Source organism: Dipodomys merriami, unplaced genomic scaffold, assembly GCF_024711535.1.
Source record: "Dipodomys merriami isolate MVZ:Mamm:240054 unplaced genomic scaffold, mDipMer1.0.p SCAF_8, whole genome shotgun sequence".
Taxonomy (NCBI): Eukaryota; Metazoa; Chordata; class Mammalia; order Rodentia; family Heteromyidae; genus Dipodomys; species Dipodomys merriami.
This window is the reverse complement of record NW_027206401.1, coordinates 35404532-35426828: the sequence shown is the minus strand read 5'-3', so window position 1 is coordinate 35426828 and position 22297 is coordinate 35404532. Positions and strand designations below refer to the sequence as shown.

The 22297-nt window shown below is 35.9% G+C and overlaps 1 protein-coding gene across 2 annotated transcripts in view; it reads left to right on the top strand.

The window, feature by feature from the left end:
* Positions 1–22297, top strand: part of Lin28b (lin-28 homolog B) — an 84980-nt gene that overhangs the window by 27672 nt on the left and 35011 nt on the right. The gene's annotated exons all lie outside the window — the stretch shown is intronic.

The following is a 22297-nucleotide window of genomic DNA, read 5'->3' as shown; positions in this document are numbered from 1 at the left end:
CAGCTCAAGGCAAGTGCTGTACCACTTAAGCTACAGCACCACTTAGGTTTTCTAGTGGTTAATTGGAGATAAGAGTCTCATGGACTTTCCTGTCCATGAGAACTTTGAACTGTGATCCTTAGATCTCAGCCTCCTGAGTATCTAGGATTATAGGTGTGAACCACCTGTGCCGGGTTTTAGAGACATTTAAAAAAAATGTGCCAACCACTTGTTCTAGTTAATTAAAAGAAACTTAAACAGCCAAGTTAACCAGAAAATAGTTATATTTGTTGATGAATGTATTTACAAAATGAACAAAATGTATTTGGAGTATTCTTTAGGTGTTATATAAAGGACATAGTGACACTAGACATACAGATACTGGACGTAGTGACACTAGATACAGACATGATCATCATAGGAAGATGGACTTCTTAACAAATTTTGCTCGAAGGCAGCTACTCTAGTTACTTAGGATGGAGCTAGGATTACTTGGCAAATCTTGGTATGATGGAACAGTGATTTTCAATCTTTATTTTTTTCAGTTTTCTAATTTTCTGGGGCACCAGATTCTTGTGTACAACTGCTTATTCTCAGTTTATGTATTTGTCCTGGTATAGTAGGAAAAATCTAACTGACCATTACTGAGCTCCAAATCATCCTTTAACTGTGCTCTGGCCAGCTCCTGAGCTGGAAATATCCCAAACTATCAAACTGCCTAAAATTTTTCCTACTGTACAAGTAGAGAATAAGTGACTTAAAAATATAAACATCTGCTGGCTCATACCTGTATATCCCAGCTACTCAGGAGGCTGAGATCTGATGATTACAGTTCATAGCCAGCTGGGGCAGGAAAGTCTATGAAACTCTTACCTCCCGTTAACTGCCAGAAATATGGAAATAGATTTGTGGCTTTGAGCACATAAGTTCAGCGGCAGTACCTAGGCCCTGATTTCAAGCCCCAAGACCAGCACACACATACATACACACACACACACACACACACACACACACAAACACTACATATATAGCCATATATATTTATATATATATGACTTAATAATTTTGCTAATTTGTAGATTATTAAATTTTTAATGGTTATTTGGTAAATATTTAATTATTGACCTTCCAGAAAATTGTGTTATAATTTTACTGACACATTGTGTGATATAGTACGCAACAGGAATTGGTAAGTAGTATGTAATACTTCTTTATTGTAAATTTCATGTAGTGAATTGGTTCTCACTGAATGCTTATGTTGTTTTTTTTTAATTGATGAACAAGTAACAATATTTTACAGGAATGAGTGATAGTTTTTTGAAACTAATAAGTACTACAAAAGAAAATCAGCACATACAATAGTATATTAAATTGTTTGAGGATATTGTGAGCAATATCTTTGTTGAAGTGAATACAAGTTTTGAATACAGTCCTTAAAATTAGCCTGTTTGATTTACAGTGTAAATAGGTTAATTTAATCACTAACATCTTCTTCATCTAAGTATCCAGAAGGATCAACAAATCAATATATCATGCTCTAGTGTAGTATATATTAATGTCCATGCCATAAATACTTCCATCATGGCCCATTTCAAGCTATGAATAGGTATTAGATGGATGGGAAAAACCATTTAGTCTGTAGGGATGACAATATCTTTTCTTACCTTTCTAGGTACTGTGAATAAGACTGGTAAAAGACAGACTGAAAATAGAGAAACATACAAATTTATTTAATACAAGCTTTAGATTCCACAGGAACCCTGTAAGGAAATAAAAACTTCAATAAATGATTTAGCCTACTTGTTTTTGTTAGGTGTGATGAATAATAGAAAGTCATGAAAAATAAGGGAATAAATCTTATATTTTTAACTATGGGATATGTAACAAGGCCTTTTTGATTGATATTTGCCTTGTCTATATGTTGATTGTAGAAGTACTTTATATAGTCTTATTATATTGTCATTTTGTTTTAATCATACATGGGTTTAGCAAATACCAATCTTCTAATCTGTGGCTTGCCTTTTAATTTTCTTATAGTAGATGTTTTCAATTTTCAGTCCAATTTGTTATATATGCCTTTTATTGTTAGATATTTTGATATCTTAATGAATATGCTATTTGAATCTGTGGGTTTCCTTTGCAATTTTCTTTTTTTTTTTTTTTTTTTTTTTGTCGGCCGTGGGGCTTGAACTCTGGGCCTGGGCGCTGTCCCTCAGCTCTTCAGCTCAAGGCGAGCGCTCTACCACTTGAGCTACTGTGCCACTTCCGGTTTTCTGGTGGTTTATTGGAGATAGGAGTCTCACGGTCTCTCCTGCCCGGGCTGGCTTTGAACCGCGATCCTCAGATCTCAGCCTCCTGAGTAGCTAGGATTACAGGCGTGAGCCACCGGCGCCCGGCTGCAATTTTCTTAATAGTAGATAGAGATTTGAAATGTTTTAGTGCCTAATTTGTTATATTTTGATGTCCTAATAAAGACATTGACTGTTATTTCTTCCAGACATTTTATAAGTTTAGCTTGTACCTTCATGTTTATAATCCATATCAAGTTAAGTAATATTTATTATTATTGGTGATAGAACAGTCTGCTACAGTTCAGTTAATTGGTTTGTTCCTTCTTGTAGTAGATTATGCTGCTAACGAGTGTAAGAATAGAGCATCTGATAGCTCAAACTCTTCAGCCTCATTCTTTTTCTCAGTATTTTCTTTTTCCTTATACAATAACTTCTTTTGTTGTTCTTTTTTGAGATAATGTCTTGCTATGAAGCCCAGGCTGTCTTCAAACTCACTGTGTAACCCTGGCTGGCCTCTAACTCATTTAAGATTCTTCTGCCTCAGCTTTTTGAGTTCTGTGAATTATAGGTGTGCACCTACAGTTGACATAGTTTGTAGTAATAGAATTTAAACCCAGAGCCTCATACTTGGTCCATCTGGCTTTTAGTTTGTTTTCCAGGTAGGTTCTTTTGCAGGACTGGCCTTAAATTACAATTGTTTTATATCTGCCTCCCTAAGTAGATTGGACTACAGGCATGAACCACTCTTCTAGTAACTGTTAACTACTAACAAGAAAAACCTTTATGCATTCTGACTGTGATTATTTTGCATCTATGTATTAATTTCAGGGAGAAACTTCATTTTAAAAAATATTGAATTAGCCAATCCATGAGCCTTTATCATGGAGCTTTTATCAGAAATTAAAAAAAAAAATTTCAGCACAAATCTTGTTGGATTTAATCTTTTAAACATCTGGTTAGCTACTGTTTAAAAGTTTATTCCCCACAGAAAAAAAAACAAAAGAGAAGACAGCAAAAATTTAAAATACTGCCCTTAATTCCTGCTAAATATTCTTACTCAAAGTTTTTAGATTTATCTTTTTTCTGTGTAATTGATCATGTCATTTTCAAATGATAGTAATTTTGCTTCACATCTCAATTTTTTTTTTAACCATATCTCAGTGTCTCTATAGCTTGTGTTTTCTTTCTTTCCTCCTTGTACCTCCTACACATGCTAGGCAAGCATTCTTAGAACTGAACTGTGCCCCTGACTTTATTTTCTATTTTCAGGTATTGGACATTGACTAAAAGTAGTGATAACTGACATCTTTGCATTTCAACTCACAGAGGCAATATTTAATAATACTAATTTGATAAGCATTTTAGGTGTATCAATTTATAGCAGTTTCCATTATTCATAGTTTTCTGGTAGTATTTATTGTGAGCAGAGGTTTTTATCAAATGCTTTTTCTGCATATACTGAGGTGGGCTTATTTTATTCTGTTGATGTGGTGGATTGTTTTGCTTGCATTTCAAATGTTAAACTATTTTTATTGTCCTGGAATAAATTGCACTTGGTTATAAAATGCTTCTTTCCACATAGCACCAAATCTAATTTGTCAGTTTTTTACATAGAAAATTTACATTCATGTTCATGAGATATTGTATTATTTTTCTTCGAACTTTATTAAAATGCCTTTTCTCCTTTTCTGTCCCCTCTCCCCACTTCCTCATCCCTGTCCCCCACCTCCCAGGTGTGGAGCTTGAATTCAGGGCCTGGACACTGTCCCTGAGCTCTTTAGCTCAAGGCTAGTGCTCTACAACTTTGAGCCACAGAGCCACTTTGGTTTTCTGGTGGTTATTTGGAGAGAGTCTTACAGTAGAGGTTTTAGATTTTCAATCCTATTTGTTATATTTTTCTCTTAATAGTTAGGTGTTTTGATATCCTAATGAATATGGTAAAACTAAAGAGTCTCTTTCTTGCCTGGCCTGGCCTTAAACTGCAGTCCTTAGATCTCAGCCTCCTGAGTAGCTAAGATTATAGGTGTCAGCTACCTGTGCCTGGCTCCTTTTCTGTCTCCCCCACTCCCCCCAGCCCATTAGATTTATTTTCAAATCACACTATCCAAGCAAATATAGTTTCTAAGACACATTAAAAAAAGAGAGAGACAAATGTCTGCCTTAGAAGTTTATCAATAAGCTCTTATATATACATATATAATATAATGACAGAGTGGTTGAGTCCTTTTATAGCATTCATTAGATGAGGTCCCATGTCTAAGAACACTATACTCAGACACATGGTCAGACAGAAATCAGCATGACTTTCAATGGATGTTTTTTTCCCCTTCAATTTTAATATCCTTTAGTTGGGGAGAGAAAGTAGCCCATTTTTATCTGCAGTGTCTAAGATTTTACAAATCACTGGAGATTCAACTCCCAAGAATATACTGACAGGAGTGAGGTTCTAGCATATATAAAGTAATAACAGCATGTGGAGAATCTGATTCTTTACAGACTTTTTGTCAGAGTTATATTACTTTCGCCATGGACAGTGGCTCAAGCTTATAACACTTAGCTACTTAGGTGACAAAGATTGTTTAAGGACAGTCCAGGCCAAAAATGAAAGAAAGGAAAGGAAAGAAAGGGGGGAGAGAGAGAGGGAGGGAGGAACATTTTTGTGAGACTGCATTTTGGCCATTGACTGGGTAGAGAGGTATGTATGTGCCTGTCATCCCAGCCTCACTGGGAAGCAAAATAGGAACACCAAAGTCCAGGATGGCCTGGATGTAAAGCAAGCCCCTATCTCAAAAATAGCCAATGCAACAAAGGATTGATAGGATAACTCAAATGTTAGATTGTGTATCTAGCAAGTGCAAGGCCTTGACTGTAACCCCACTACTGCCAAAAAAAAATAGTATTATTTTAGCCTTACAAAAGTTTGGAAATGCTCACTAGTGCAGCTATATAACCTGGAGGTTGTAATACAGGAAGCTTTTAAATTACTTATTCAACTTTTTTAACTAGATGAATGACTATATGTGTGTGTGTGTGTGTGTGTGTGTGTGTGTGTGTATTTAATCACATGTTAATACTTACAAGTTGTGATTTTGGAGGAATTTATATATTTATATGTCTTTTCAAACTTATTTCCTAACAGACAACAATAGCCTCTTCCTTCTTAATTGCTTTGTGATCTTATGATTTGCAATGATATTTTAATTTTTATTCCTTATGTTGGAAATTTGTGTGTTTCTCTTTCCTTTCCTTCTCCTTGTTTGTGGTGTTCTAGATCAAATGCAGGTCCTTACATGTGCTAGGCAACCATTCTACCACTGACTTATACCTGAAACTGTTTATCTTAATTGATCAGACATCCTATGTAAGAGAAATATCTAGAGGAAATGATTCTCAAACCATTATAACCAGAGCAGACATTTCACATACTTGGTATGATAGACAGATGAGATGACAGTATGAGAAAGTCAGCTGAAGACGTGGGGAGTAAGGTAGGAGGTTTGGGCTGATAGTTTAGTATATAATTTATTGACACTAGGGAGTTTCTGAAAGACTTTAAGCAAGGTACTAACTGAAACATTTATGCTCTAGTTGGTTACTCCTCTAGTATATTAAGAATGGAGGGGAGATGGAACTTTAATCCTTGGAAAAGAAGGCTGAAGACTTAAGTAAAACAGTAACTTGGATCCAGGCATTGGTGGCTCACATTTTAATCCTAGCTAAACAGGATGGTGAGATCTTAAGATAAAGATGGGAGTCAGCCTGGGAAGATAAATCTGAAAGATTCTTATCTTCAGTTAATCAACACAAAGAAAGAAATGGAGGTGTAGAGAGCTAGCCGTGAATGAAAAAGCTTAGAGAGAACATATGGCCCAGAGTTCAAGACCCAGTATACCAGTTCTCATTCTGTCTCTGTCTCTTTGTCTGTCTGTCTGTCTGTCTGTCTGTCTGTCTGTCTGTCTGTCTGTCTGTCTGTCTGTCTGTGTCTGTCTGTCTGTCTGTCTGACACACACACACACACACACACACACACACACACACACACACACACACACACACACACACACACACACACACACACACACACACACACACACACACACACACACACACACACACACACACACACACACACACACACACACACACACACACACACACCCCGACAACAAAACAAGAACAAAAACCAACACAGAAATACTGGAGACCATGACATCCTCAAGACTTTTTGTTGTTGTTGAACTCCGGGCCTGAGCACTGTCCCTGAGCTCTTTTGTGATAGGCTAGCAGTACTCTACCAATTTGAGCCACAGCACCACTTGGAATTTTCTGGTGGTTAACTGAAGATAACAGTCTCATGGACTTTCTTGCCCAGGCTGGATTTGAACCTTGATCCTCAGATCTCAGCCTCCTAAATAGCTAAGATTACAGGCATGAGCCACAGAGTGCAAAAGTAGAAAAAGTATAGTATGGTTATTATTAGGTTTCTAACTTGGGCAATTCAGCGAATAGAAGAATTCTTACAAAGGATGAGAATTTTAGGTAAGGAGAAGAAGCAATTGATGGCAGGGGACTGGGTATTGAGTTCTATTTTACAGGTTATAGGCACTCAAGCTCACATTTATAAAATAGAAGTCAGTATCCAGACAATTGGGTTTATTAACCTGTAGCAGTAAAAGAAATAGCATATAATATGGAATTTTGGGGCATCTCAGTAAGAAAATGTTAAAAAGGACTTTCTAGGATATGGGTTTTTGTTAGGTAACTTGGGGAGAGGGCCAACAAGAGGTTAAATCTGGATTAGGTACTGTCAGAAAGCAGGAATGATCCTGTGTATGATTATCTTAATATTCTTATCCAGAAAACACAAGGAAATAATCAGCTAAAACCAGAATTGCTAAGAAAGCAGTTGTATTAGCTTGAAAACAGGAGTGTGATCATTTTTCAATTTTAACAAAGTTCTTGTTTTTGTTTCCATTTGGATAAGGTTGCAAAGTAGCCTTGCCTGATTTGGTGTTCTGTAAAATTGCTTATGTTCAACAGAAGAACATCAAGTCCAGCTGATAGTGCCAGACCAGTGCCCTGCTGTCAGGGTTAGGTACAAGGGAAGAAGAGAATTTATCAAAAGTGTGGTGGCAAAGACAAATGTTGGGTGATTGTAGGAAGTATTCTAGTAAGTCTGTTGTTATGATATAGTAAGGATAGTAATTGAAGGAAGTTTAGAGTAATTGTGAGGAAATTCCAGTTGGCATATGGTTATAATGGTTAAACTCAGATTTAGTTGGAGTAGATTTCTTGGTCAGTTTGTTGTTGAAATTAGACCTTAGGACCTCTCAGTAGACTCTACCTCGGAGTTCTAGTATACGAACCCTTGAAAGACAAACCACATCCAAACCATCACTGAGAATAAGCAAGAAAAATCATCTAGGTTGATCAGATAATCAGATACCCATCTCCCTAACACTCCTTAGTAGCAAGGATTCCAGACGGGTGAGCCACCAGCTTTAGAATCCTGTCTGTGGTAGCCGTAGTCCTAAGTTATTATGTATTTTTTAAGCAAACTGAATGCTACAACTATACTACTGTGTATGTACACACATGTCATTTTATGTATGTTGATACAGATCAGAGTTATTTTGTATTTGAAAACGACATTTTCAGTATATTATATCCTAATCCAGACTTCTATTTTTAGCAATATTCATTTATTGTAGTGATTTATTTATTGTACCAAGAGTGTTGCGCGATCACATGTTCTTAACCATAACTGTGCCTTTTTAGCGCTAGCTGAGAAAGCTGTGAGAAATCTGACTGCATGTAGAGAGTAATTATCCTTTTGTGTAAGCATTCTTCCAATAGCAGGTCCTACATTTCCAAACGACTATTTAGATTTGATGAGTGTCAGAAGAGACAAATGATCAGGGTTGTAAAGGATATGTGTAAGAGAAAGGAAAAGTTATTAATAATATTGATGAAGGATCAACAAACAGAGGTGACAGAGAAAGTGTGCTAATGAGAATGTTTTAGAAATAAAAACAGTATTGCTGAATGATGATTTGTTATTTAAGGAGATACTCTGGTATTCTTACTGATAAAATGAACTTTTCTTTTCTTTTTGTTATTTTTTTTTTCTTTTGAGACCTGTTCTTTGTAGCCAGCCTCTCAACTGCTAGAATTACAAGGGAATGTACCATTTTTCCTGGCAGTTTTTCTTGATATTAAAAAAAATTCTTTGGGAGTTGGAAACTGGAGTTCTGAAGGATTGTGAGTTTGAGGCCAGCCTGGGCTAACGTAGTGAGGTTTTGTCATAGATAACAAAACAAGAAAATCCCTATCTGTAGCTGGGAGATAATTTTCTAAGATGTAATATTAAAGTAGAGGGAAGGAAGAAAGTTTATAACACACTCACAAATTAATGAAGTCTTGGCTTAAAATTATCTTTTTCTATTTTTTCTGGTTACTTTAACTGTTGGTCGTAACAGTAAGGCATCAACATGGTGAAACTAAGGCATTGCCTTACATATATCCAGTGATTTTTTCCATGAAAGAGTTAGAGCAGGGTTATGGAACTTGTTTCATGCCTGGAAAGATCCCCTGGGGCTTCGTGACCCTTCTGTGATCATTGGAGCAGGCTGGGCACTTGAACAGATCTTTTTTTTTTTTTTTTAGAGGAGGAGTGTTTGCTAATTCTTCATCCAACCCACCATCAGCCATAAAGGTTTTCTCCCAAGGCATATAATATCCTGCTGTCTTATACATAAGTTGTAAAGCAAATGTTTTTATATAGTCAATTAAAATGTTTAAAAATAATACACTTTGTCATATTTATATTTTCTTTTACAACAGTAGGATAAAGATGCAGTTCACTTTCTTTTTCCCCTAATTTTAGTTCAGTATAATACTAGAAATCCTAGTTGAACAATTAGAAAAAGGAAATAAATAAAAATGATCTAAATTAATAAAAGAGAAAAATTGTATGTATATAACTCTAAAATTGTTAGAACAAACAAATTAAGTAAAGTTTTAGTGTCCAAGATGCCTCCTAAAATTATTTACACTTCTTCACATGAATAAAATATCAAAATTACATTAAGAAACTTACATTTATAATAGTTACAAAAAGAATACAATTTTTGGAATAAAATTAGACTAGGAGCCAAAATATCCATAGTCTAAGAACTGCATGATATCACTGAAAGAAATGGGAACAATATAAATAAATGGAAAGGCACCTTATATTTATTGCTAAGATACGAGTACTAACAAAAGCAAGGTTCCATATTGTCCCTTTCAAAGCCACAGTAATAGAAATAAAAAAAAAATCAACCTTAAAGTTAACTGAAATGTCAAGGGGTCTCAAATAGCTAAAACAATATTGTGAACTTGTAGTTTTCTCTATATATAATCTTGTTATCTACAATGATAATTTGACTTCTTTTTCAATTTAGCTGTCTTTTATTTCTTTCTCTTGCTTTCCTGCTTTGGTAAGAACTTCTAGTACTATATTTAAAAACCTGAGAGTAGATATCCTTTTCATGTTCTAAATCTTAGAAAGTGTTCAGCTTTTCCTAACTTAGTCTAGTGTTCAGCAATTATATTATAAAGGAATGAGCCCTATACTCATTCCTTGTATTATGGTGATCTTTATACTGTGATATTTGATATTATTTTGTGGGGTTTTTGCTCCTATGTTCATCAAAGATACTAGCCTGAATTTTCTTTTTTTATTGTATTCATATCTGGCTGTTGGTATCAGAGTAATACATGTCTCATAAAATGTGTTTAGAAATTACTCCATTTCAATTTAAGGAGAACTATTGTCAGTTCCTTTGTAAATGTTTGGTAGAATATAGCATTAATGCTATCTCATTCCTGGCTTTTCACTGATGAGAGATTTAATCTTGTTATCATTCTGTTTGCTTTTCTGTTTCTTCATGACTTAGCTTTGATAAGATGTATGTATCCAGAAATTTGCTCATTACTGTGAAGTTATCAATTAGCATATATTTTTTTCTAGTAATCTCTAATGATCCTTTGTATTTCTTGAAATAAGTTGTAATGGTTCCCTTTTTATTCTGATTTCATTTGAATCTTCTTTCTTTCTTACTACCTAGGATTTTACAAATATCACTTAGTTTTTCAAAGAACAAGTTCTGTAATTTTTGGTGTATTTCATTTATTCCTAGATTGATTTTCCTCCCTCCCTCCCTCCCTCCCTCCCTCCCTCCCTCCCTCCCTCCCTCCCTTCCTTCCTTCCTTCCTTCCTTCCTTCCTTCCTTCCTTCCTTCCTTCCTTCCTTCCTCCCTCCCTCCCTCCTTCCCTCCCTCTCCCTCTCCCTCCCCCTCCCCCCCCTCTTTTTCTCTCACTCTTTGCAAGTGTTTGGTTTGTCATCTTTTCCCCTAGCTCCTTGAGATGCAGTGATAGGTTGCTTATTTGAAAATTTTCTGCTTTTTGTGTTGATATTGGTTGCTATAAGCTTTTCTGTCATTAATGCTTTTGCTGTATCCAATATATTATAGTGGTTGTGTACTCCATTTTCATTTAAGAAAATTTAAATCCATCTGTTGATTTTTTTTCCTTCAGCCATTTTTTTTTTCAGAGTAAATTATGTAATTACTGTATTTGTATAGTTTTCAGAGCTTTTCTTGTTATGGATTTATGGTTTTAGTACACTGTGGTCAAAAGATGGTTGATGACAATTCAATTTTGTTGTTGTTGTCAGTTGTAGGGCTTGAACAAAGGGTCTGGGCACTGTCCCTGAGCTCTTCAGCTCAAGGCTAGCACTCTCTACTACTTGAGGCACAGCACTACTAGTGTTTTTGGAGTGGATAAGTGGAAGTAAGAGTCTCATGGGGATTTTTGCCCAGACTAGCTTCAAACCTTGATCCTTAGATCTCAGTCACCTGAGTAGCGGGGATTACAGGTGTGAGGTACCTGTGCTTGGCTAACAATTCAGTTTTTAAAAATCGGTTGAGACTTGCTTCTGGCAAATTATATGATCTAACCTGGAGAATGTTCCATATGTTGATGAGATGAGATGATTGCATATTGTGCTGCTCATAAATGGAATTATCCATACATGTTTATTAGGACCATAGGTCCAGGATATAATTGAACTCTGTTATTTCTTTGTTGATTTTTCTGTCTGAATAATCTGTCCTTTCTGAAAATGGGATTTTAAATTCCCTACCCCCTTTTTTTCATTACTGAGAATCGAACTCAGTGCCTCACAAACTCTTACCTAATAGAATTACATTGGAGTCTATCTTTAGGTCTAATATTTGTATATTTGGCTGCTCAATATTAGGTTTGTATGTACTTATTTGGGGATTTTGTCTTGCTGAGTTTATCATATATAATAACTCTTCCTGTCTCTTTTTACTAGTTTTTCTTTCAATCTTATGTTCAACAGTGTCTTTAATTTTTTAATTTTATTTTTTTGGCGGTGCTAATGATCAAACCCAGGTTCTTGCTCATGCATTACCTTTGTCATCAGACTGCCTAAATTTATATATTAGTTCTGGTGATTGCTTTAAAGATTCCTAAATACTTATACTAAATTTATATATTAGTTCTGGTGATTGCTTTAAATATTCCTTAATACTCATATGTCTGTTTTGTAAACAGAGACAGGTCCCCATCCTTTCCAATACTGCTGCCTATTTTCCTTGATTGTAATGTCTCTGACCTCCAGTTTGTAGTTGAATAGAGATAACAAAAATGAACATTAATGTTTTACTCTTAATCCAAGGAGGAAAGTGTTTTAAGGTTGAATTAGCTTTAGATTTTTACATAGATGTTATTTAGAAGATTGAGAATATTTCCCTTTCTCTTTTCTTTTTCTCCCTCCTTCCCTCCCTCCCTCCCTCTTTTTTCTTCTTTTTCCCTCTCTCCTCCCTCCCTCCTTTCCTTCCTTTCTTTTTTTCTTGTCTTCTTTCCTCTTCCCTTCCTCTCTTCCTCTCTCCCTTTCTCTCTCTTTTTTTTCTCTTCTCTTTTCTTTCTTTTGCCAATACAGGTCTTGAATTCAGGGCTATTTGCTTTCATTTGACTTTTTTGCTTACCACTAAGACTTTACCACTTGAGCCACACTTCTAGTCCAGCATTTTTCTGCTTTTCTGCTTGAGCTGGCTTTCAACCACAATTTTCAAATCTGGATGCTCTCAGATCCTACCCTAGTAGCTAAGATTATAGATAGGCTTTAGCCACTGGCACCCATTTTCTTTACTTTTAGTATTTGGGTTTGTTTTGCTGTTATCGTTTCATTTTCTATAAGTTTCAGAGAATAGAAAACTCAAACTCATACTTGTTTTCTCCTGATATATTTTTGGTCAGTTGTAGGGCTTCAGCTCTGGGCTTGGGTGCTATCCCTGCGCTCTTCAGCTCTGTCGCTTGAGCCACAGTGCCACTTCCGGTTTTCTAGTGGTTTATTGGAGATGAGAGTCTCACGGACTTTGTTGCCCTAGGCTGGCTTTGAACCATGATCCTTAGATTTCAGCCTCCTGAGTTAGCTAGGGTTACAGGTGTGAGCCACCGACCAGCACCTGGCATGTAATATATATTTGCAATCAAGATCATTTCTATGATCTACAATTTTTTAAAATTTTACCTCTCAATCAAGCGTACAATTGGCCATTCTGTAATTTAGTTTCTAGCCAGAGATAGCATTGTATTCCATAGGTTGAAGACTCAGTCCACAAAATTGCCTTAAAGTCAGGCCCAGTTGCAAGTCTAAACCTCTGAGACTTTAAACTGGGGTTCCCACAACTCTTTCCCTGAGTTCAATTATTTTATTGGAATAGCTTATTTTTACTAGAACTCCGGGAATCACTATACTTACACAGGTATGCATCCAGTATAGAGTGAGGTCTGGGAGGATCCTGAGTACAGGAGGAAAATAGTGCAACATTCTTCTCACTGGCTAATCAGTTGTTGGTCATCTTTCTGAAACTGTGTGTCAACTTTCCAAATACTGACCCTTTGAGTTTTTATGAAGACATTGTTGCATAGGCATTATTGAACCTTGAGCAACCATGTGGCAGTATGATTGGGCAAAAAAGGTGTGATAAAGCTAATAAATTGCAGTAGGGAAACCCAGCATGGCCTGTCCAGATTCTTATCCTATCTATACAGCATTCCTTCCTTGGGAGTAGAAATAGGTAGAAATGGGGGTCCTATGATCAACTCTCAGACAAGATAGCTCAGAGAATTTCTTTTATGGTTACCAGCTACAGTTAAGGGAAGATTTGAGTACATTTTTGGACTCTGACGTGCCTTAGGAAAAATGAAAGAACAAGTAAAAAGAGAGCAGGAGTAGATGAAAAGGAGAGTTTCTGAGGCTAGCTTTGAGGCTTGTAGTGCCATTACATTATTCTAGTCACAGAAAATGACAAGGGCATTGGGAATAATGAGACTGCAACTGAAAAGCAAAAACTGCACAAGTCACAGTGGTTTTTTTTTTAAGTTCGATCTTACTAAGTCATTTATGTATTCATAGTATTTCTTTAAGTGAATGTTAGATTGGTTCTGATAACCCCACTTTGATTCTTGAGGTTTATAGATCTTTATTTCTCTCTTATTAGCCCAAGGGTTTATCAATTTTGTTGAAAGGACTGGCTTTTAACTTTCTTGATTTTCTCTTATTGGTTTTCCTTACTTCATTGATGTTTGATCTTAAACTTTCTTCCTTATACCCACTGGTACTGGGGCTTGAACTCAGGGTTTCACTCTCACTTGTTTTTTGCTTTTTTTTTTTTTTTTGTTGTTATTGTTTTTGGTGTCAGTCTTAGGGCTTGAACTCAGGACCTGAATATTGTCCCTAAGCTTTTTTGCTCAAGGCTAGCAATCTACCACTTGAGCCACAGCTACACTTTGGCTTCTTATTCGTTTTTTTAATTTTTATTTATTTATTTTTTTGGTCGGTCGTGGGGCTTGAACTCTGGGCCTGGGCGCTATCCCTCAGCTCTTCAGCTCAAGGCAAGCGCTCTACCGCTTGAGCTACAGTGCCACTTCCGGTTTTCTGGTGGTTTATTGGAGATAGGAGTCTCATGGTCTCTCCTGCCCAGGCTGGCTTTGAACCTGGATCCCCAGATCTCAGCTTCCTGAGTAGCTAGGATTACAGGCGTGAGCCACCAGCGCCCGGCTTAATTTTTATTTTTTATGGTTAACTGGAGGTAAGAGTTCCATGGACTTTCCTGCCCAGGCTGGTCTTACACTACAAGTCTCAGATCTCAGCCTCCTGAGTAACTTGGATTACAGGCACGAGCCATCAGCTCCAGGCTCACTTGGCTTTTTCTTCACCACTGGCACTCTTACCACTTGAGCCATTCCTCCACTCGTAAACAACTTTTAAAAGTTTATTCAGCTATCTCTTAAGTTCTTAGTTTCAAAGAGGAGCAATAAAATACGATGTCTACCATAAAAGAATCAATTTTCTATAATTTTTTGTATTAAAGAAGTTTTACAGCTAATTCTTTTTTTTAAGTGGTAGGACAGTTTATTACAAAAGAATTCATGTTAATAGATGGAAGCAAGTCATCTCTAGGATGGGAAAGACTTACTTTTGTGTGTGTGTGTGTGTGTGTGTGTGTGTGTCAGTCATGGGGCTTGAACTCTGGGCCTGGGTACTGTCCCTCAGCTTTTCAGCTCAAGGCTAGTGCTCTACCACTTGAGCCACAGCGCCATTTCTGGTTTTCTGGTTGGTTAATTGGAGAATGAGAGTCTCGTGGACTTTCTTGCCCGGGCTGGCTTTGAACAGTGATCCTCAGATCTCAGCCTCCTGAGTTGCTAGGATTACAGGTGTGAGCCACTGGTGCCTGGAAATTTTTTTTAGATTTATTTTATATCTGATTTTAGACATTATATATTACTTATTATACTTCAGTACCACAAAGACTTGATGTTAAAACCAGTCTATGTCTTCTGGTTTATGTTATTTTTAAAAATTTTTATTGTTAAGGTGATATACCAAGGAGTTACAGTTACATACATAGTGAGTACATTTCTTGTCAAACTTGTTACCCTCTCCCTCATTTTTCTCTCCCTAACCCCCTCCCCAAGTTGTACAATTCATTTCCAACAGATTGTCTTGCGAATGTTGCTGTTGCATTGGTTCCCCCCTTGTCCTTTGTCTCACCATTTTGTTGTTCTCCTTCCCTTCCCTAATTCAGATAAACATACATAAAATACCAAGGTACCAAAATCAAATACAGTGACAAATGGGGATATAGCATAGGGGCAAGAACGTACAAAAGAAACAAGAAATCACATAGTATGTTAAAAACAACAAAGTAAAACCTTTTGTTTTCATGTCTTAGAGGTTATTTCACTTAGCATCATCTTATATTTCTATGGCCACACCACCCTGAATGCATCTGGAAGATTTGTTAAATTTTAAAGGTCAAGAAAATGAAAGGATAAAAGCATGTATTGAATAGGGAGGCCTACTAGAAGCCAAAGCTTTACACTTCTAAAGTTTAGTGACTATGTTGTTGATGAATGATTGAAACATACCAGAGAACATTATACTAGTCATCTTGGTTTATATGGACTTTCACTATAAAGAGTACAGTTTTGAATTCTGGTTTCACCATTCATCAGATAGGAGTTTCTATCGTCATCCTCATCTTGAAGAGAAAATGTTCCAGCTAATTTTTGTTCTCTCTCTCCCTCTCTACCTTGTACCCCACTATTCTGATTTTCTCCTTCTGCCTCAAACATATATTGATCACCAGCTGTATTTCTGGGATGGCTTTAAGTAAGTGAAAAATTACATTTCCTTTCAAGAAACTTAAGACCTTACAGAAAATCAAACACATAATAGTATGATAGTTGCTGAGGTGCATAGTTGGGACAATATTTGGTATAGAGTCTCTATACATAAAGATGTTATGAAAAAGCTTTGGTAGTGGGCTGGGAAGTTGGCTCAGTGGTAAGAATGCTTGCCTTGCATGCATGAGGATCTGGGTTCAATTCCTCAGTACCACATAAGCAGAAAAAAGTTGGAAGTGGTGCTGTGGCTCAAGTGATGAGGGACGGTGCCTAGGTCTAGAGTTCAGCCCCCACGACTGACGAAAATAAAAGGAAAAGCTTTGATTTTATATCTAGAAATTTTCCTAGTAAAGGTAGGTTGGATTAATGAAAGGCAGCACAGTGCTGGTTACATGTTTGTTTTCTTCCACCTCCCTTTACGAGTGCCTTCAGATAGGAGAGCATACTGGGTGCTTAACAGAATAACAACATAAACCAAATATTGTGCTAAGCACTGTTCTAGACATTTTACATTGATTATTTGGGACAATAACTGTAGCAAGTAGTTTTTATTCCTAGAAGATATTAGGTAATATTAGTTTGTAGATAAGGGAACTGTGGTTTGGTTTCTGGGTGGTTTGTTGTCATTGCTTTTTATTTCTTTTTAGAATTTCTGGTTGTGCAGCTTGAATTTGTAAGTAGGAGAAGCAAGGTTCACATTGAACATTAACCCATCCATTTGCTTCCATAATATTTTTCATTTTTATTTTTCTGATGCCATTTGCATTTGAGCATTGTGGCCAGTCTTAGTATATCTGTCTCTTCTCTCCCTCCTCTCCTTTTTCCTCTCATTTCTCTCCCTCCCCCCACCTCTCTGTGTTGCTAGGAGTTGAAGCAGAACCTTGTGCATACCAGACAAGTGCTCTCCAGGTATATCAATAAGGGCTAGTAAAAATGAGGGATGGGAGTTCTGTAAAGTTGAATGGGTAGGGAACCAACCTTTATAGCAGTGGTCTCCTAAATTTCAAAATGAGTAGGGATTTGTGTGCAGGATTCAGTAATGTACTAGTTACATAAATGTTTTCTTCAGTTTCTTTGGTGAAAGGCCTTAAATTTTTGGATTTGAGGCACTTCTTGATTTATGATTTCATGAGTGTAGGTGGGTGGGTGGATGACATGGACACTGACCCTAATGTAAACCTTCCTAACTTACCCTCTGTTTGCAAGCTTGTTCATGTCACTTATCATATATAATGTATGAGAAAGGCTTTTGCAGTTGTGTTAGAAATGCTGATTCTTACCAGAGTTGCAGCCCCATCTGGTAGTTTTATAAGATAGATATGGCTCCTTCAACTGAGTTTTTAGTCAGCATCCTAACTTCAAGAGTTCTCTTTTCTGTTTTCTTTTCCTTATTGTGAACCCATTGCCTGTTACTCTCATTTTGAAGACACATCTATTCAACCTACCCTTTTGAAGTAGAAGTCAGCTTATGTTATCTAAGGAAGGAGATATGTTCTTACCTCCATTTTTTGCTACAGGATTGCACTGTAGCAAAACTTAAGTGTCTTCCTGATCCTGTTACAGAAAAGGAAAAACATAGGTCAAAGAGACAGGTAAAAAATACAGTAAATAGTTCTACCCAGGGATTGAAATACACAAATAAAGTATACATTTGTCCTATTCATAATTTGACTCCACATTTCTGTCATGTCTCTTAAGCAATTGAGAGAAAGAATAGTAAGGAAAAATGAAGATCCATATTTTAATGACTATGTAATATATTTGTGCCACAACAAATTTAAAAAAAATTGGAATAAAGGGAAGTAAGAGGAAAGGAAACCTTACATGTTGGAATAGGAAGAGCATAGATTGAAGGAGTTAGTTAAACTAGCTTATGGTCAGAATTGCTTTGTTCCGTTCTGTTGTAAGCTGATAACAGTGTCTCCTTCTTAGGCATGTTAGCTGATTTTTTTTTCCTGCCAGTCCTGGAGGTTGAACTCGGTCCTGGGTGCTGTCTCTGACTATTTGTGCTCAAAGCTAACACTTTCCCACTTGAGCCACTACTCCACTTCTAGCTCTTTGGTATTAAATTAGAGATAAGAGTCTCACAGACTTTTCTGTCTGGGCTGGCTTCAAACCATGATCCTCAGATATCAGTCTCAGCTAACATTACAGGCCTGAGTCACCATTATGCTGTTTGTTTTGCTATTGTTGTTTGGTTTTGTCTTGCTTTTGTAGGTCCTGGGGCTTGAACTCTGGGCCTGGGTGCTATCTCTGAGTTCCATTTTCTCAAGGCTAGCACTTTATCACTTGAGCCACAGTGCCATTTGTACTTTCCTACCCAAACTGGTTTCGAACTGCTATCTTTAGATAGATCTCAGCCTCCTGAATAGCTAGGATTACAGATCTGAACCACTGGTGCCCAGCTGTTAGCAGGTTTTTTTTTTTTTTTAATGTTCTTCATTCATTTGGTCATTCCTTTGTTTACTTTTTCACTCAGTGGTAGTTATTCTCCATATGACTTTCCTATATTTTGTCTAAGTAAATGGGACAGATGTAAAGGTAAGTCTAAACACCAGAAGGCCCTAACTTGTCTAGGTAGTCATTAATTTACATTCATTAATTAGGTGGTTGGAACATCATGAGGCATATTGAGTATGGGTGATGTTTCCTTAAAATGCATAGAAGAAAGGACAAACAAGGAAAATAAATACACACTAGCTTTGAGTGGAGTCAGAAGAAGGATAGCTTTACTATCTTAAACTATTACAGTGTTATCTACATTTTATTCCAGAAAAATCAAGTATAGTGAGTGTCATCTTCACATTAAGCATAAAAGAATTAATTAATTAATCTACTTATTTATTGTCGGTCATGGGGATTGAACTCAGGGCCTGGGCACTGCCCCTGAGTTCTTGCTCAAGTTTAGTGCTCTATCTGAGCCAGTGTCACTTCTGGTTTTCTGTGGTGAATTGGAGATGAGTCTGATAGACTTTCCTTTCAACGCTGACTTTGAACCATGATCCTCAGAGCTCTGCCTCCTGATTAGCTAGATTTACAGGTGTGAGCTCCCAGTGCCCAGTAAGAATTTATTTTTTATAGCAGAAATAAGATCCATACAATTTCACTTTGCATGAGCAAAGTCACTTATAAAGCTTGGTTCATGCTTTTATTTATTTATTTTTTAAATAAGAGTTTAAAAAATGTTTGATTTCAATGGTGCTAAACCTAGAATTGCTTTAGGCCCTTTGTAAAATACTAAGATATACACTACATTCGTTAGCCTTAATTACAAGATAATTCCAAAGGAGCAAAACATGTGGAAGATGTATGTAATTATTTGTATAATACATCAATGCACTATAACCTCTACATGAAAAAAATCAAGTGAAAGAGAAAAGAATGATCAGATTGGGGCAACTGAGGGAAACAGTTGAATTATGCCTTGAAGATTTAATAAGATTTTCATAGATAACTATGAATAGGGGAGTGTTGCTGTAACCAGAATAATCTAGATGAGGTGAGATGATCTTCATGGAAGTTCATACAAGCTGGTATTACTAAAGGAGGGTTTTTTGTTTTGTTTTGTTTTGTTTTTTTAGAATAGAGGTAAGGGTATAAACAATCTCACCCAAAATCTAAGAAAGTGGTATTTACAGATTTCTGAAATAGAGACTAATAAACTTAATGTATTCAGAGAGAATGGCCAGCTGTGGAGAGTGCTGTGGATTAGGGAGGAGATGATGTAGAAATAATGCAAGAATGAGTATGCTTATCCTGGTAGGGTATATTAGGGCCTGAAATAGGGGAATAGTATTCCAGTGATATGAATGGTAGAGATGAAAAAAATTGTGAGGTAAAAATGGACAGGATTCAATAAGTAGTTTAGTTACAAATAAGCAGTGGAATCAATATGACTAGAAAAATAGAGGACCCCTTAATAAAAATTCAGTTGATTTTTGTGACAAAATATATTTAGGTAATTCTTCACTTTTTAGTAACTCATATTTTAGCTCTTTTGGTTTAATAGCAAAGAGAGATATTCTCTGGGAGCTCTTGTCTTTTTTGCCATACATTGTAGTACATATTAATTATTTATTGTCAACTTTATCTACCTAAATTGTCTTACATACTAATTTGGGGAACAGGAAGAACATGTATGATGAAATAAAAGTATTCTTACAGAGTATCATGAAAAATAACCAGAATTTAGTAGTCTGTAAGAGCCAGAATTTTTCTTTAAATTTGGAAAAGCAGTTTACTTACAAATGATAGTTATAAAAAATCTTAATGATGAAAAATGAAATCAAAAGAAGGTGAATGTTCACTATAATAGAAGATAAATAAGTGACAAATTTTGTTTTAGGAATAAAATATATGAATATTTGATATCTATAATTAAAACTGCTGTTCCTTCATTCTTATTATTTGAGTAGCTAAACTGTGTGTTGTCTGATTTAAAAGAAATAATCTGTTCTACCTTGAATGGGAAAAGAGGAAAGAAATAAATGCAAGAGTTGGTGTGCAGAAAATAGAAGAGATGCTTTAAAATAGCTGAAATAACTTTTTGAAATGATGATTTATTAAGGAGTGTAGGCAGTTGTAATTCTTTTCCCCCCACTACGTACCATCAAACAGCAGAAAAGAAGCTGTCAAATTTTAGACTTTAGTGTGAAGAATTTCATTATGTTCAATGACCTGCTATAAAAAAGTAGATTTATTAACTGTTTTCATGCATTACTTTCACAACGAGTACTCTCCTTTTTCATTAAACTTTGAAATACTGTTTTAATTTATTCCATGTAATTATTTTAATTACAATTTTAGCAATCTTCCTTTATTTGTGGGATATGCATTGTAAGATGTCCAGCAGGTTATGGACGATCTAGGGAAGGTACTGTAATACTAAATTGTATGTATGCTATGTTTTTTTCTTCTAAATAAATAAAACAATGTAATTTCCTTTTTCACTAAGCACCTGTTAGCCATAGTGGCTGTAATTTGAAGTCCTGAAGCAAAACCAGCATGAATTCCCCCCTTCCCTCCACCTTCTTTGCAGTACTGGGCTTTTAATTAGCCTTGCATTTAATTGACAGGAGCCCTACCACTTGAGCCAAGAACCTAGCCCTTTTTAATTATTTATTTTTCAAATATGGTCTCCTGTTAATGCTTCATCCAGCCTAGATCTTACACTTTCCATGTAGCTAGGGTGATAGGTGTACTACTAGGTCCAGTAATTTTTCTTTGGTTAAGATGACTTTGAAAATGATTTTTTTTGCCTGGGCTGAAGATCCTCATAATCCTCCCAAAAGCTTGAATCCCAGGTACCTGTCTAGATTTGTTGTTCTTAGTGTTGCTCTTAGCAACCTCAGCGTATGGTTTTCTTTTCTTATTAAGAACTTTGGCCTTTCATTTAAAGGAAGCACTTTATAGTTAGTTTTAGGTATGTATGAATTGTTGGCATCAGTATTCTTGTACTATAAGGCCTGTAACAAGTAGAGAACCACCTGTTGATCTGATAACCAGTATGGTTGTTTATTAATATGGGCAAGTGGTGAGATGATGGGATGATTCATGTTCTGAGTGGGTTGGCTACAGATTACATCATGGAATCTGAAATGTGTGAATTATTTCTGAAATTTTCCATTAAATATGATCATTGTTGACTTCAGGCCACTCAAACAAAGTGAAATTGTGGGTGTGGGGAACCACTGTATTTAGCTACTATATTTGGCAGTTTTCTGTTCTGTAGTGAAATAGCAATAGCAAGACAATTTTATAAATAAAGAATTTTATTTTTACTTGCCCCCCCCCCAAAGTTTAATTTCTGAATTTCCCCTTGAATTCAGGAAAGGCTTTTACAGTATATGCAAAGGGATTTAAGTACATAAGTTAATCATTTAAAAATATTTTTTGGTATATTTTGAAGCAGTGTATTCATGTTGATAAGGGAATTAATATTGAAAAAGACAATGAGTATTTGAAACCAAGGCTATAATTTAATTAGAAATAAGTTTTTGCAAAAAATAAACTATATTTCAAATGATAAAAGTCAACTTTTTTGTAAAAAGCTTAAAAAGTATAGTAGAGAAGATCTAGGAGATTTCATCATCTTCCCAAACAGAACTGGTAAAAATGATTTTATGTGGTTTACTGTCCTGTTCTGTACCCTATCTCAATAGAAAGAAGAATGTTTCTTTTAACAACTTTATAAAATGGCATTATGGTGACATATCGTTTATTAATTTTTTTTACTCTTCCTATGTCAGTGTATATAGATCTTA